This window comes from Bos indicus, chromosome 29 (assembly GCF_029378745.1).
Source record: "Bos indicus isolate NIAB-ARS_2022 breed Sahiwal x Tharparkar chromosome 29, NIAB-ARS_B.indTharparkar_mat_pri_1.0, whole genome shotgun sequence".
NCBI classification, from domain to species: Eukaryota; Metazoa; Chordata; class Mammalia; order Artiodactyla; family Bovidae; genus Bos; species Bos indicus.
The window spans coordinates 295,416-311,560 of NC_091788.1; the positions used below are offsets into that span (position 1 = coordinate 295,416).

The following is a 16,145-nucleotide window of genomic DNA, read 5'->3' on the forward strand; positions in this document are numbered from 1 at the left end:
GTGTGTATGTGAATTAGTCACTCAGTCATGTCTAACTCTTTGGGGCCCCATAGACTATAGCCTGCCAGGCTCCTCTGTCCATGGAATTTCCCAGGCAAGACTACTGGAATGGGCAGCCATTTCCTTCTCCATGCTGCTGCTGCTACTGCTGCTAAGTCGCTTCAGTGGTGCCCGACTCTGTGCGACCCCATAGACAGAAGCCCACCAGGCTCCCCCGTCCCTGGGATTCTCCAGGCAAGAACACTGGAGTGGGTTGCCATTTCCTTCTCCAATGCATGAAAGTGAAAAGTGAAAGTGAAGTCACTCGGTCGTGTCTGACTCTTAGTGACCCCATGGACTGCAGCCTACCAGGCTCCTCTGCCCATGGGATTTTCCAAGCAAGAGTACTGGAGTGGAGTGCCATTGCCTTCTCCACCTTCTCCAGGGGATCTTCCCAACGCAAGGACTGAACCCAGGTCTCCTGCATTGCAGGCAGATTCTTTATAGTCTGAGACAGCAGGGAAGCCCCATTTATATAATATACACACACATATACATATATATCTGAATCACAGTGCTGTATACCTGAAACTACCAGAATATTGTTAATTAACTATACTTCAATAAACAACACCACTTGCTAGGTTTATAAACACTGCATTTGATACCTCCTATACATCTACTTCACAGTAAGAGTCTTAACTCTGTATAAATAGACTAAATTTTGTACAAAAAGTTTTTCCTTGAGAATATGCTGCCTTCTAACATTTTAATAGGCAATTACAAGAGTTACACCTATTGAAAACTGTACTAGGCACTTCTACAAACACTAATTAACTCACTAGCTGTAATGATTCTAGAAAGGAAAAAGTTAAAAATATGAGTAAGCTGCAGCCTTTTCTCCAGGTCTTTGGACTCTACTAGTCTTCTTACATCAAACCACATGTCTCTAGTACAAACATATCAATACAAAATAAGCTTCCTATTTCATTCATGGTACATACACTAATGGTAAATAAGCTAAAATTTAGAAAGCTCTTAGAAAACTATGAGATTATTTGCTGCTGCAATAACTTTCATTATCTCTCCATAATGTTTAAAATAGTAAGATGGGGAAAACACAATGAAAAACACTTAATAACTATCACTAAATATATATTATGCCATATCTATCACTGTTTTTAAAAGTTCATTGTACTGAAATAGAACATTCACAGAGCAGAGTGCTCATTTTCTCACGAGTAGAAGAATCACATCCAAAATGTGGTCTCTAAACTGCCTATAGTTTCCTCCTTACCATTAGGGGAAGTGATAAACTAACCTAATGATCAATCGAGGAAGTGAAATTATTACTAAAACCCAGAATATCTTTAATTGGTAGCAAGAGTTTTTTTTGTTTTGTTTTGTTTTCCCTTGGTGCGGGGGAGGCACTTTTATAACTTTATTCTAAATAAAGAACTTTTTAAAGTGTTCAAAAGTGTTTTTACAACTAATGTCGTAGTTTTTACAAAATGAAAACCAGTAAATGATGTGAAAAGGTCGTTGACAGGGTATTGGTTAAAGAAATGACAGTGGAGCCAAGAATGGACTCTGATTCAGACACTGAAGCTGATGAGGTGCATGGAGTGACTGACACGTTCACTCCAAAGCAGAGGGACTTGGTTGGGTAGCACAGTCGATGGTGGACCACACATGGTCTTCCTTGCCTAAACCACAATCAGGGTGCTGGCTCCTCTGAGATAGTCACAAAAGATTTGAGATCAATTCCTATGGAAAATATTAAAGGCCTCTCCTTGGATGCCTTCGTATGTCACAACCTGACTGCTCTAGACAAATGGATTTGAATTACAAATACTACTTTCCCGAGCTCTTCCCAAGAGCTTTTCATTGTGGCAGATCTGCTGCTAGGACCTCGGGGATGGGACCCAGTCCATATTTGAGAGGGACATCGGGTGTGCAAGCAAATTTCTCTGCTGTGAGATGCCACTCAAGAACTCTGCAGAAGGAAGGACAACCAACTTCAAGAGTGTCTGGTTTCTACCAACTGCTGGAAAAAAAATTCCTGCACCTCTCAAGGATGCCAGTTAACACCTGTCCTTGAGGACTCTGCTGTGAGGGAGAATGCAGCTGGGAAAGCTGGAGCCAGCTCTGAGCTGTTCATGGGCCAGGTGGACTGGAGGGCTGACGGGCACAGAGGGAGGGGGGTCCACGACCCTCAGCCACCTACCAGATTGAAGGCCAGAGGCAACTTGGTGTAAAATTATGCACGATGGTCCCTCCCAGCGCCCCTTCTCTTCTAGACCTATTCACTCATGAATGGTCTGTCAAGGCTAAAGGATTGGTTGCCTGAGGTGGGCTGAGAGCTTAACCTCCAGTTTCTACACCATTCTCAACCCTGTGGTTTCTCAGGATCTATTGTGTGAGCTACTGATGTGACCTCTTCCTCCCTCTGCTCGAAAAAGTGCACCCAGCATGTCAGGATCATACAATTCTTATTTCTGGCCTTGTTACTTTGGGAACTTTGAATTTCTTTTCTTTTGTTTTTAACAATTAACCTAAAATTTCCTATAACACTAAACAAAATGACACTAAATAAATGGTATTTTTTAAAAAGGGGATATTATAAATAATATTGATAAAATCATGTTAGAAATTTGAAATTTTTACCAAAGATTACTCTACCTTATTCAGATTATTTCTGTCAGTCTTCACTATCACTTCTACTGCTTGGAAAGTGAGTTCTAGGTGCTGTTTCACTTTAACTTCTTTACTATATTGGTCTTCTTTTCTTCTTAAATGCTCCCTCATTTTTTCATATAACATCTCGGCATTTCTTCTATTCTCTTCTTGCTTTAAAGTGAATCTGCAAAATTTAAAACTCTTCTTAGAAAATCATGAGATTATTCACTGCTGCAATAACTTTCATTCCGTCTTCACAATGTTTAAAGTAGTAAATGTGGGGGGAATACAATGAAAACACTTAAAAATGGTCACTGTTTTCAGACAAAGGGTTAAGAAAAAAACTGTATAAATTTTGTTTTCATTTTCTCTTGAGAAAAATGGCTACTTCGTGAATCTGCAGGTGGGAATGTAAAGTATATAAACTTTCCTAAGAATAGTTTATAAATATAGATTACAGACCATTTTTAAGTTCTCATACATTGAACAAATTATACGATATTATTAAGAAAATGCACATTTAAAATAATTAGAAAGGTAGAAATGAATTTATAGAAAAGGTGTTCCTTGCAGTATTAAATAGAATACAAAAAAGTGAAAAACAACTGAAAGTCAGTTGCAGTTCAGTTCAGATGAGTTGCTCAGTCATGTCCGACTCTTTGCGACCCCATGAATCGCAGCCCGCCAGGCCTCCCTGTCCATCACCAACTCCCGGAGTTCACCCAGACTCACGTCCATCAAGTAAGTGATGCCATCCAGCCATCTCATCCTTTGTCGTCCCCTTCTCCTCCTAATATGCCCCCTCCCAGCATCAGAGTCTTTTCAAATGAGTGAACTCTTGGCATGAGGTGGCCAAAGTACTGGAGTTTCAGCTTTAGCATCATTCCTTCCAAGGAAATCCCAGAGCTGATCTCCTTCAGCATGGACTGGTTGCATCTCCTTGCAATCCAAGGAACTCTCAAGAGTCTTCTCCAACACCACAGTTCAAAAGCATCAATTCTTCGGCACTCAGCCTTCTTCACAGTCCAACTCTCACATCCATACATGACCACAGGAAAAACCATCGTCTTGACTAGACAGATCTTTGTTGGCAAAATAATGTCTCTGCTTTTCAATATGCTATCTAGGTTGGTCAAAACTTTTCTTCCAAGGAGTAAGCGTCTTTTAATTTCATGGCTGCAGTCACCATCTGTAGAGATTTTGGAGCCCAGAAAAATAAAGTCTGACACTGTTTCCACTGTTTCCCCATCTATTTCCCATGAAGTGATGGGTCCAGATGCCATGATCTTCATTTTCTGAATGTTGAGCTTTAAGCCAACTTTTTCACTCTCCACTTTCACCTTCATCAAGAGGCTTTTTAGTTCCTCTTCACTTCCTGCTGTAAGGGTGGTGTCATCTGCATATCTGAGGTTATTGATATTTCTCCCAGCAATCTTGATTCCAGCTTGTGCTTCTTCCAGCCTGGCATTTCTCATGATGTACTCTGCATATAAGTTAAATAAGCAAGGTCACAATATACAACCTTGACATACTCCTTTTCCAATTTGGAACGAGTCTGTTGTTCCATGTCCAGTTCTAACTGTTGCTTTTGTAAACGTGTAATAAGGTTTCCATTATGGTGGGCTTCTGTATGCTCATGAAAATGATGATTTGGAAAATTATACATTAAGTTATTAGAAGCTTTCACTGTTAAGAACCTGCTATATTATTTCCAAGAATTTCACACTTCACAATACTAGTAACACTTTCTCCTCTGTAAAATCCTAGAGGATAAGTTAGTCCTTACAACACATCTATGTCTCTGCAGTATTAAAGTAAACAATAGTTCAAATATTTCTTTAAAAGCGAGGTGTACAGTACCTCAAGCTGCCGAGCTCTTGTTCCCACTCCACTTTCTGATGCTCTAACTGTGATTTCACTTCTTTGGTTTCTGACAGCTCTTTTTGTAGCCCACAAACCTCACTTTTCATTCTGTAAAATTCTCCTCTAAGTAGTTCACAGTGGCTTCTTTGGCTTCTTTGAAAATCTACTAATATTTCATGCAAAAGAATTGTATCCTGAACTTTCAACAAGCTAACAGAATCTGCATGATGAAGAAAACAAAGATAGAAACAAACAAACAAAAAATTATGTGAGGAATTTTTGAGTATAAAGGACTGTGCCTTTCACATTCACTCATCCATGCACTGAACAAGTATTAAGGGTCTATAATGTGGAAGATATTATTCTAAGCTCTGCAAATAAAACAGATGCCCTTGGGTCTTGTTTAGCTTGAAGTCTAGTAGGAGACAAGGACAAATAAAATAATTATGAACTCATATAGATACTCTAAGAAAAGAGAGTTCTATGATCACATAACAGAACTTGACATAGACTGGGTCCAGGAAAGATTTCCCTGGGGAAGAGATGTCACACTGAGAAATGAAAGATGAGCAGGAAGTAGTAAGTAGAGTAGGGAAAACAACCCTGTGGACAGTCTCCAGCTGCCATTACATTTTTAACCAAGACAGAGTGAACAGCTACTGATTTACCTTCCTGAGTGGAGTGAGCAAAAACAGTGCCGGCAAAATACATTAAACAATGATTTTCATGACAAAGGACTTCAGGGAATGAAAGACAATGATCCTGGAAACACATGAGGTTAGCCTAAGGAATGTCTGTGCTCACTGCCTTGAGAGAATTTCCAGGCCCCAACACGGGGAGAAGGAATGGAAGCTGAGTTAGCCAGACTCCATGATAGTAGGTGATGAAGCTGAAAGTCTGGTGAACCAAAGTGGGCAGAGATCACAGATCAGAACCGTGGAGAGGCGAGAGTGGAATAGAGAGAAAAAGGACCTTGGAGATCTGAGGAGGAGCCCCTTGGGTATTCAGCAGAGGAAGGAACAGAGCTCATCTGGGAGAAACCACCTGAGACCAGGAAGAAACCATCTGATCAGACTATAGGAACCTGTGACTGGTGCTCACTCAGTCCCAGGAATTCTATCTATTCTCATGAGCCAGGCTGGAAAATTTCTAGGTACCAGCAGAATGAACAGGGTAGTCAACAAGGTCTTGCCTCCAAGGCAGAAAATAATCAGCCCTAGCCCCAGAGCCCCTCTGGATGCACCTAACAAATCATGAGAAACAAGAGCACAGAAGGATCTCTGGGAAATTCTCAATATTTGGACATTAAATCACATGGGTCTAAATAACCCTTGGATCAAAGAGGTAATGAAAAGAGAAAGTACAAAGTATTTTGAACTGAAGGAAAATGAAAACGTTAAGACCAGCAGACTTTAGGGAACTGACAAGCTGATTCTAGAATTCATGTAGGAAGAAGAGTGACAACTAAAACCAGATGGAACCACACAATTGTGACCTTTAACCACGCAGCAAAGAGAGGCAATGGTTGGGCTTGAAGCAAGGGGGTAGAATGATGAGACCTGAATGTTTAAAAATAGGCAATAATTACAGTTGCTGTGCAGACCAAGGTTCTGCCAGGTGGAGTGGCAGGGAAAGAAGTCCTGGGATTATTTCAGTTACTCTAGGAGGAAAATGATGCTGACCTGACCGTGGGTGAAGGCACAGGAAAGAAGAAGAGTCAACAGAAGGTACAGTGAGTAAGAGTATCATAGGCCTGTGGCTCAGAGTATACACTCACTTTCATGTCCTTTTAATGCAAAACAAACTTCTGAGATGCACAGCACTGTAGCATATCCCTGGCTCTAGAGCTGTACTGAAAAGGTGTTCATATACACAGACAGGCTTTCCGTTAACATTTACACTGCAGTCCTACCTTTACACCCCACTTTGAGAGGTTCTACTTACAACATAGAATTCGTAAAGCACGTCACCATCCTCAGAAACAGTCTCAGACGACTGAGTTAAGTCATTCAGTTCGTTCACGTAATTAATTAGTTCTTTGACCTACACGTAAACAATACTGTTTCACAATGTCCTTAAAATATGTATAAATACACCAAGTGTACAGAGGTGATAAATCTCTGTAGCAAAACAAAAACTGACATTTCTTAAAAGAAGAGATTTTTATCAAAAGGATAACTTTATCAACAGTGTTTCTAAATGATGTGTTCAAAGTAAACTTCTCTACAACAAAGGAAGATTTTCTGTTTTACCATTATTCCTTTGACGAAGTATTTTCGACAAGGATACTATTTTTGAAAGTTCTTTTTTTTTTTTTTTTTTTTACTATAACTTCTTCTTTTCGTATGGCGTTTTCCTTGCAGGCCTAAAAGAACAAATGATTCTTTTCAGGCTAATATTAAATATTCAAAAATACAAACAATACCTTAACTTTTCTTTTGTATATAAACTCTTTGCTTTGGCAAGTAATTGTCTATAAAGGATGCAGAAATAAATAAGAGCAGCATTAAAGGACACAGAAAATATATCAGTAATATTAATAAAGTATTAAAGTTAGATCCAAGGAAAAGGGAAAACATAAAGTTACTTGTGTTGTGTGATAGGAAACAGTATACCAGTGTTTTTTTGCACCTGTTCTTTTCCATAAGAACTAACTTTTATGGCAATACGACCTATCTGGGTGGTTTTCCTTCAGTCCTTCTAAGAAAGAAATCCACTTGAATAACCAAGATATTAGCTTTTTGAGGACGTCCTATGCATTGGCTATGCATTATTAGAAACACCTGACATGTCCTAAAGGCATTTTCATCCCCACAGTCATTCTGGGAGATAGGTATAGGAAGAAATGGAGCACACAAAGGCTGAGGAACTTGCCCAAGCCCACTCAGCGTGTCACCAACAGACCCAGAATTCAAACCCAGGAAATCTGGCTTCAACACTGCTGTTCTAAAATATGCTGAGAAAGTAATATTGAAAAGAATTTTTAAGTAATGCGATAGCAAATGAATCTATAGTATTATTTCAGGTCTAGCTATAGCTATAAATAATAATTTCTGAATCTTAAAACATATTTCTCAAAAATTAAAAAGATTTCAGAGGTAGGCAAGCCTGCAAATCTACTGTCAATAAAGTTTTGTTTTCTGTAAAGAAATTCATCAATAGGCATTCATTCACACATTCTGCTGTTTCTTCATGCATCTGACATACATGTATTAAGCACACAATATGTGTTAATGACACGCTTAGTAAAGGAAGCAAGGGTTTTGTCATTTAGATCTCTATCATGCAAAAGAAATAATTTGTGAAAGACTGCTAATAATGTTTTTCTATTGAATATAAACAAAATCTTCCCCTTTTCCCTGGAATCTATAAACAACTATGCAGTTAATATGATGTGATGTTTCAGAGTACCTTACAAAACCATAGCTACTCATCATGTTGCTATCAACTAGAATCATCAAGGAATGACCATATCCCTATTCAGTATAGCCTACATGTTTGTAAATTCACAATTATGTAATTTTTGAAAATCTGTATATGATAGAATTAACTCAAGCAATCATCTGCATATTCCATTACATAGAAATATTACACTTTAGAACCAATGAACAAGCCCTTACCATAAAACTATACATGAACACAGTAGTATGTACAATTAGTTCACCGTAATAGTTTAAAGATAATGTCATACAATCAATAAGCTTTCTAGTGTTAGAAATGCAAACAAGACTAAACTAAATAAACACGCCATATGCTGGCTCATTTGCAATAGCATGCTGCTGCTACTGCTAAGTCATTTCAGTTGTGTCTGACTCTGTGTGACCCCATAGACAGCAGCCCACCAGGCTCCCCCATCCCTGGGATTCTCCAGGCAAGAACACTGGAGTGGGTTGCCATTTCCTTCTCCAATGCATGAAAGTGAAAAGTGAAAGTGAAGTCCCTCAGTAGTGTCTGACAAATAGTGACCCATGGACTGAAGCCTACCAGGCTCCTCCATTCATGGGATTTGCCAGGCAAGAGTAATGAAGTGGGTTGCCATTGCTTTCTCCCTCCAATAGCACACATACTCTAAAAGCTCCCTTCTTAACATAGAACAAATAACACTGCGAACTCCACATTCCTCTTCAGTTACCATCCAGTTCTTCATTGCCTGTCCCAATAATATTCCCTACTGAATGTTTATGTATATTCATTACAGTCCCGCTTCCAAGGGGACTATTTACTGAAATGACTTCCAGCCAAAGGCACTGGTCCTCACCTTAACCTTTCAGCAGTGTTCGTCCACTAGAGTTGAGCAATCTCTTGTCTTGCCCTGAGCACTGTATATTGCTGCTCTATTTCCAGAAGAAGAATTCAGTGCTAATATTTCTTCCCCTACAAACAAGGAATCTGGAGAATGTACCTGTCATCACCCTGATCCACTTCCCTTACAATGCTGTCATCATTCACGTGCAGCAGACCACCAGTCAGTGAATCGGTCTTTACAAATATTAGTGCAATCACACGTTCGTCCAGTGTCCACTTGTTATCGTTCTTTTTCTTTACTTCCTTCCTGTGCACACCAGGATCACTACTTTAAAAAGTCCACAAAAAAGCCAATATTTTCCAATAATTCAACCGATAAAGAATAAAAAACTACCAATTCTTAAAAAATTCCAACTCCTAGCCATCTTAAGTCATTGATTAATTCACAAGACAGTTATAGAGTACCAACCATATGCAAGAAAACAAATTCTTCCTTCAAACACAGATATGATTATGATACAATATGATATATAAAACGACATATGAAAGTGATAAGTGAAATAAGGAAGGATTTGCAGAAAAAGTGAAGAGAGGTCATGAGAAACAGAAAAGGGAGAAAAGTATTCTACTTGGAGATTCTAATGTGAGCACAAACATCAGGCACAGGGCATCTGGGTTGTTTCCGAGGAACCTGGAAGGAACAGCGCAAAATACATGGAAGAAAGTAAAGAGATGCATCTGAAAAGACACTGAGAAGAACCTCAAGGGCTACACTGCAAACCTGGAGTCCACTGGCTAAGTGCCATGACTCTTAGACACGAGAGTCATAAGTAGATTTACACTATATGTTTTGTTTTGCTTCTAAATAAAATAATGGTGAATTTAGGGACTTTCCTGGTAGTCCAGTGCTTAGGAGTCCACCTACCAATAAAGGGGGAAAGCGTTCCATTCCTGGTCAGGGAAGATCCCGCATGCCATGGTGCAACTAAACCGTGCTCCACAGCTACTGAAGCCAGCACCCTAGAGCCCACGCTCAGCATCAAGAGAAGCCACCACACTGAGAAGCCCAAGTGCTGTGGTGGCAAAGACCCAGTGCAGCCAAAAATAAATGAAAAAGAGAATTCATAGAAAAAAGCCACACTTAATTTAGGTGGTATTTTAAATGACATGAGGCACATATACCATGAAAGAAGAAACCAAGGAAATATTTGGCCAGGGGAGGAGAGCTCACTTTTAAACCACCCACATGATGCAGTGACAGCAGCATCATGGCTGAAAGACCGATGCCTCATCGGTTCTCCTGACACCATCAGCAATTTGGCCTCCCTCTATGGACATACTCAAAGTGCTCGGAGAGAAAAACCTGCCAGCCAAGACTACTCTTTACAGAAAAGTTGTCTTTCAGAAATGAAAGAGAAATAAAAACTGTCCCAGACAAAGCAAACCTGATGGAGTTAATCACCACTAGTCCCACCTCATGAGAAATGCTGAAAGAAGTCCTCAAACTGAAATGAAAGGATGTTCACTAGTGACAAAACAAATTTAAGTATGCAACACTGATTAAGGCAAATATGCAGTCAAATCCAGAATACTCTAATATGTAACATGGTGGTATGTTAAAAAAGGAACTCTAGTAATAAGGCTAAAGGACAAGAGTATTAAAAATAACTATATCTCTAGTAAAATATAAAATCTGTACATCACAAACATTAGCTCAAGTTAGAAATTATTTTATAGGAACATAACGAGGGATGTGCTGTTCAATATTGATATAGGATTACCTATCAGAAGCCCCATTCTGCATAGCAGGAACTCCTGGTTGCTGTTTCCTCCACTCTTTCTCTGGTGAAACAATCCACTCTCATCAGCAGCATCGCATATGTTCTCTGATACTTCCACTTTACTACTTTTGTGCTTCTTTTCTTCTTCAACGTTTAATGGAAGTTTGACACTAAGAATAATTGCTATGTGTTGATTACAAAGATCTTTGTTTTCAATTTTATTATTTGACTCAGTGCTCACCCTGAATTTAAGTGATAAAAATATTTTGTGTTTATTTAATTTTATCACTTACAAGTCACTGAAATTTTTGTAAAATCTGCTCCTTTCTGTTTGAGAAAAAGAAACAAAATTCCCCAAAATTTCAAAAATGGTTTTCTTAATAAGATGCAATTATTCATATTCAGTCTTCCCCATCTGACTGGCAGAGACAGAGAAATAAAAAGACAAAGACACAAAATCTGTCCTCTTTGGTCTTTACTACCTGGATTTTCCATTAAACAGCTGGATGTAGAGGATGTGACACCTTCGTGCCTCAGAAAGGAAACATTCTTCTCTCTGCACTAAAGCTATTCTTTCCCCTCTGCCTTTTACAATTCTTTTTTCACTTGGATCCAGGAGATAGCAAAAAAGTGACAGTGTTCACTAAATTAAATGAACCAGAGTTTACCAAAACACAAGGAGCAGAATGAAATTGAGGAGTTGTTAGTTAGTGTGGAATTCTGAAATATAAGAAATGCTTCCCAATTCCTCATTCAAAAACCATCAAACCTTACAGCGAGAGGGTATAGAAATAATTATCTAGTATTGCCCCACTATTTACCAAAAAAAGCAATAAAATTAAAAAAAAATGTTCAAGGTTTTGTTTAAGGCCCCTAAACTGGCACTCCCTAGCATTTTATGGGACCAAAAGAGATGATACAATTCTGGAATGTTGATTGTTATGTATAACCAAATGAATTCATTAGATTAATCAGATAAGTTAAAAGCGTGACTTTGGCACAGTAACTCAATGCCTTAGTAGGGGGTAGGGCTCATCTCTCTCTTTTTTTTTTTTTTTTACAAGTGAATACATAGAGTTTTTTGTTTGTTTCTTTCTTTCTTTCTTTTTTGTCTTTTGGTCTGTTGTTCAAACTCAGTCAAAGCACCTCTTACACAAAAGAGCAAACAAACAATTTTAAAAACCTATTACTGAAGAAAGAAAAATCTCATAGCATCTCAGAACTCAGTCTTCTCCTTTGTAGATAAATACTTAATTTTTTTTTTCTTTTTTGCTCGGGGTTTATACTACCTATGGGCTTCCTGTTGGCTCAAATATTAAAGAATCCCCCTTCAGTGTGGGAGACCTGGGTTCGATCCCTTGGTTACGAAGATCCTCTGGAGAAGGGAACAGCTAGCCACTCTGGTATTCTTTCTGGCCTGGGGAATTCCATGAGCAGAGGAACCTAGCAGGCTACAGTCCAAGGGTTCACTAAGAGTTGGACATGACTGAGCAGCTTTCACACACACAGACACACACACACAGTATCTATGTAACAAAATCACACATGTCAAAACTCTACATTTTAGTAAACAGCATAATGGAAAGTTCTGTCTCAAAAGAAACATCTGAGAGTGCTGATTAAAGCATATGTGGGAGTACATGTATTTGTTATTAAAAAGATCCTGAAGTGGCCATATTGGAAATCTAAGTGCCCAGCGATTGCGGAAAGCAGAAAATATCACACATATTCAACCACAATGAAGAGATTAGAGGGAACACATGTTCAAATCCCATCTCTCAGTCACTGATTTCTTCCCATTCTATGGAAATATAACTTATATTTAACCCAACAGATTTAAAGGGGGGGAAAAAAGATGCAAATCCTTAGCTGATTATTCTTCTTAAGCAATTTCCTTGGTGCTTATTCTGGCTCAGAAGCCCACATGATACATAGCTAAAAGAGTTTCCGAGTCCATATGAAGACCGACGGAGAAGAATTAGGTATGAGAATTGATTGAAGGACAAAAGCCATGGAAATAGTTTCCTGAATTCCTGTTATTGAGATAATAATTTGTTGGGGGCCAGAGTGAGGTACTCCACCCATGGCAAAGGTCATGAGGAAGGAGGCTCGACATACGCAAAGGCAGGATCGAGCCTCAGGAGTCCCCCTGGAAATCCTCGAGCGTCTACCCCCATAACCAGAGCCTGCCTACTTTACTACTTTGTGCTCTTACCTACACCTCTGACTTTACGGGGGGCTGTCCCCCACCACCTCTTTCGGAGAAGGAGTTAACCGAGAGCTCCAGTCAGTAAAAACTCTTGGGTGTGACAAGAGTGTTTTAACCTACAAACTCCTCTGAAGGTTCTCTAGCCTGCCTGACAGGCTCGTCCGGGCACATGTGATTGCTCACAGCCTCCCAACCGTGAGAGGCACGAGATGCTTTAAACCCTCTAAAAACAGGTTCTTTAGAGAAGTTAGAAAACTATAAGTATAGTGGGCTAATTAGAAATTGTGTTGGTGAAGGGTTTTTCATTTGTTGAGCCAATGTTCGTTGCTAAGTCTCCACATCCCCTGCCCTTACACACATTAATGAATATATAGAAGAAATAAGTATTAACCTTTGATATTAATCACGTTAGACCTTAGGCTAAGTAAATTCTTTCCTTAACTAAAACCCACTACACCCTCACCCTATAGGAATGTAACTTTATTTGGGTGGCGTCTGTTTTGAGAATAATCAGCCCTGGAGAAATAAGTGTCCTGATTGACTGACTGTTGTCACAAGGAGAGGGTCATAAATTGTCAGCAGGCCCCCCTGGCCAGAAGATGATGTAACACCCCTAAGACCTCTGTATACATTTGTATGAAGCACCTGACTTTGATAAAAGTCAGGACTGCTGACCTCGCGTGACTTTTGCATAACATCTCAGTGTATAAAAGTAGACCATGGAAAATAAAGAATTGGGATCAGTTTCTCGAAATACTGGTCTCCCCATGTCGCTCTCTCTCTCACTCTGGTTGAGTCTCCATCTGGAGCGCGGAACCCACCATGCTTACTAATTATGCCTGGGCTTCTAAGATCCGACTGGGGAGGCCTCAGTGTCTCCTCTCCTTCGGGAGAACGGAAGGACGCCTGCGGCCTACGTAAGTGGTGCAAACTTCTTGTCTTGAAGTTTTATTGGTCTCTCGCGTAAACCAAGCTACTCAGCCTCTTTTCTCCACTGAATTTTCCTACTGAGCTATCCTCATCCTATTACTCTTTTTATCTTTGATAAAATATTTAAATAAATAGGTCTCTGATGCCGTCCCCGCTTCGAATACCCTGGATCAGCCGGAATTACCTCTTTGGATAACCCCATTTTATTCATAAATGGAAAATCAAAATGGACGACATCATCAAGAAAGAGAAAAACCAAAGCAAGAGAAAATGAGAAACTCTTTTGTAAGTTAAATTTTCTCTTTTTCCAGAGCCAGCAACTCTACTTGAAACATGTCTATTTCATTCTTAAACCTCTGCATATTCTTGTCTAATTCTTCATTTACATACACTTCAGATGTGCTATGACTATTAGGTGGAGAAGAATTCCCATTTTCTAATTGGGGTTCCATGCTTTTATTGTCACTAGTGCTGCAATTATCTGCATGCAGTGGCTTCTGGAACCAGTCCTGTATTGCTTTATTTTTCAGATCAGTATTTTAACAACAGCAAGGGAAACGTGAATTTTTATTTGAATTCTATGTTTCATCTTACCATAGTAGACAAGCCACAGACTAGAATGACATGCCTGTCCCGTGTCCAATTTCCGATTAGTTAGCTCTTACCTCATATTTTGTGATATTTGCATATCAATCTCTTGGTCTTTCACTTCAAATATAACTACCGGCTCCCCTACATTTTTTATTTTCTGTATCATTATAAAAACTTTCCTCAATTTTCATAAACACATGTTCCATTTCTAGTTGATGATTTTCAAAGTCTACTTTATTTGCAGGGAAACAAAGCTTTGAAAATGACCCACAAGTCTATCCAAGGGACCCAGAGTTTACAGACCACGGAAAAGCATTTTTGAAAATGGGTTCTTTTTGTTCAGGAAATGCTTGGAATACTAGAGAGACAGATACTCCAAATGCAACTTTTTCCTCACAATCAGGTATATAATTTGTGAGATCAGGAGACATTTCCTTTTGGTTTGCTCCTTCTTTAGGGTTATCATGTAGTGGATCTTCCTCAGGAGAAATGGTAATTTGGTATTCCTCACAAAATTTCACTGAACTTCCGCTTTAACTCATTTGTGATGGGTGTTGACTTATCTTTCTATTCTAATTTGCCTTGTTTGATATACATTTTCTCATACATTACTATACCAGATATTGAAATTTACAGTTTTACACACCTGTGCATGGTTATTCTCATCTTCATCAAGTTTTTCTTGTTCTTCCTCTGTTATTATTTCCAAGTCTAGTTCTCTTGACAGATCTGCATGTTTAGTTAAAATTACTTAGAATATTTAGATAAAAGACATAATCCTCGTTTAAAACAGAGATCTAAAACATTGTATGAGATGAAAGATTAAATCAATCTTAATCTTCAGCTGAGTATTTACTTCTTTAAGAACTACTTCCAATGACCTGAAAACTTCAACAAACCATTTGGGAAATACCAGATGTCACCAGGTTACAGGCATACAAACGGCTCAAAGATTCAGTCACAGATTGATCCAAACATCAGTGAACAAATCAATCAGAAACCAAACAAAATACAGGACAGACATATAAAGTCACCATACATTCTCTTCTCTACTTCATAACAGGACCTTTTTAACAACATGCCAAGCATTAACTGCAACATTATTCATGGTTTACAAAATTCCTCTTACTTTTTAGCTTTTATCAGTTCCTTCATCTGAAATGCTTCCCTCTAGTCTTCTGACAAATTACTTTTCATCTTTTAAGGTTCAACCTGCTTTGTGAAGTTGTCTTTGATTACTGCCATCTTTCCACTGATAAAGAGGTATGCCTTTCCTTGCAGCTCCCTTAGTACTTTAAAGATTTTTCTAGTGTATCTTTCTAGATTTTCCCAGTGATAGATATAGATCTGAACTGTAAATTATTTCTTTACATGTCTATCCTCTTGGCTCCTAAACTGCAGAGGACAAGCTCTTAAAAGTCACCTCAGTATATATAGCAATTATTATTATTATTTATTTTTTTATTGAAGGATAACTGCTTTACAGAATTTTGTTGTTTTCTGTCAAACCTCAACATGAATCAGCCATAGGTACACATATATCATCCCTTTTGAAACTCCTTCTCATCTACCTCCCCATTCCACCCCTCTAGGTTGATATAGAGCCCCAGTGTCTCTTATTCAATAATTACTTCTCAGATTTCCACTCAGTACTAGACACTGAAGTTTCACAAAAAATGCAGAAAAAGGTGTCAGGGATGGCTTTTCTAGAGATAATGTCTGAGTGTAGACTTACACAGTTCAAGGGAACAGAGGGCAGAAAGGGAGAGCATTTCAGGCTGTAGTAAGATGGGGAGAGAAGCACACACACCACAGGGTAGATGTTTGTCCAAAGTGAAGGGATGGGACTGACGAAGGTCATGGCATCC

General features: G+C 38.9%; 1 long non-coding RNA gene across 3 annotated transcripts in view; it reads right to left on the reverse strand.

Moving 5' to 3' along the window:
* The window catches only part of LOC109558298 (uncharacterized), a 76,977-nt gene that overhangs the window by 22,255 nt on the left and 38,577 nt on the right, over window positions 1–16,145 (reverse strand). For 2 of the 3 annotated variants that reach the window (XR_011565000.1, XR_011564999.1), the window contains exons 6-7: window positions 4,519–4,741; window positions 2,662–2,842 (exon numbers count right to left, since the gene is read on the reverse strand). This is a non-coding gene — a long non-coding RNA (uncharacterized lncRNA). The remainder of the gene's footprint in view (window positions 1–2,661; window positions 2,843–4,518; window positions 4,742–16,145) is intronic. The other variant, XR_011565001.1, reaches the window with a different exon arrangement.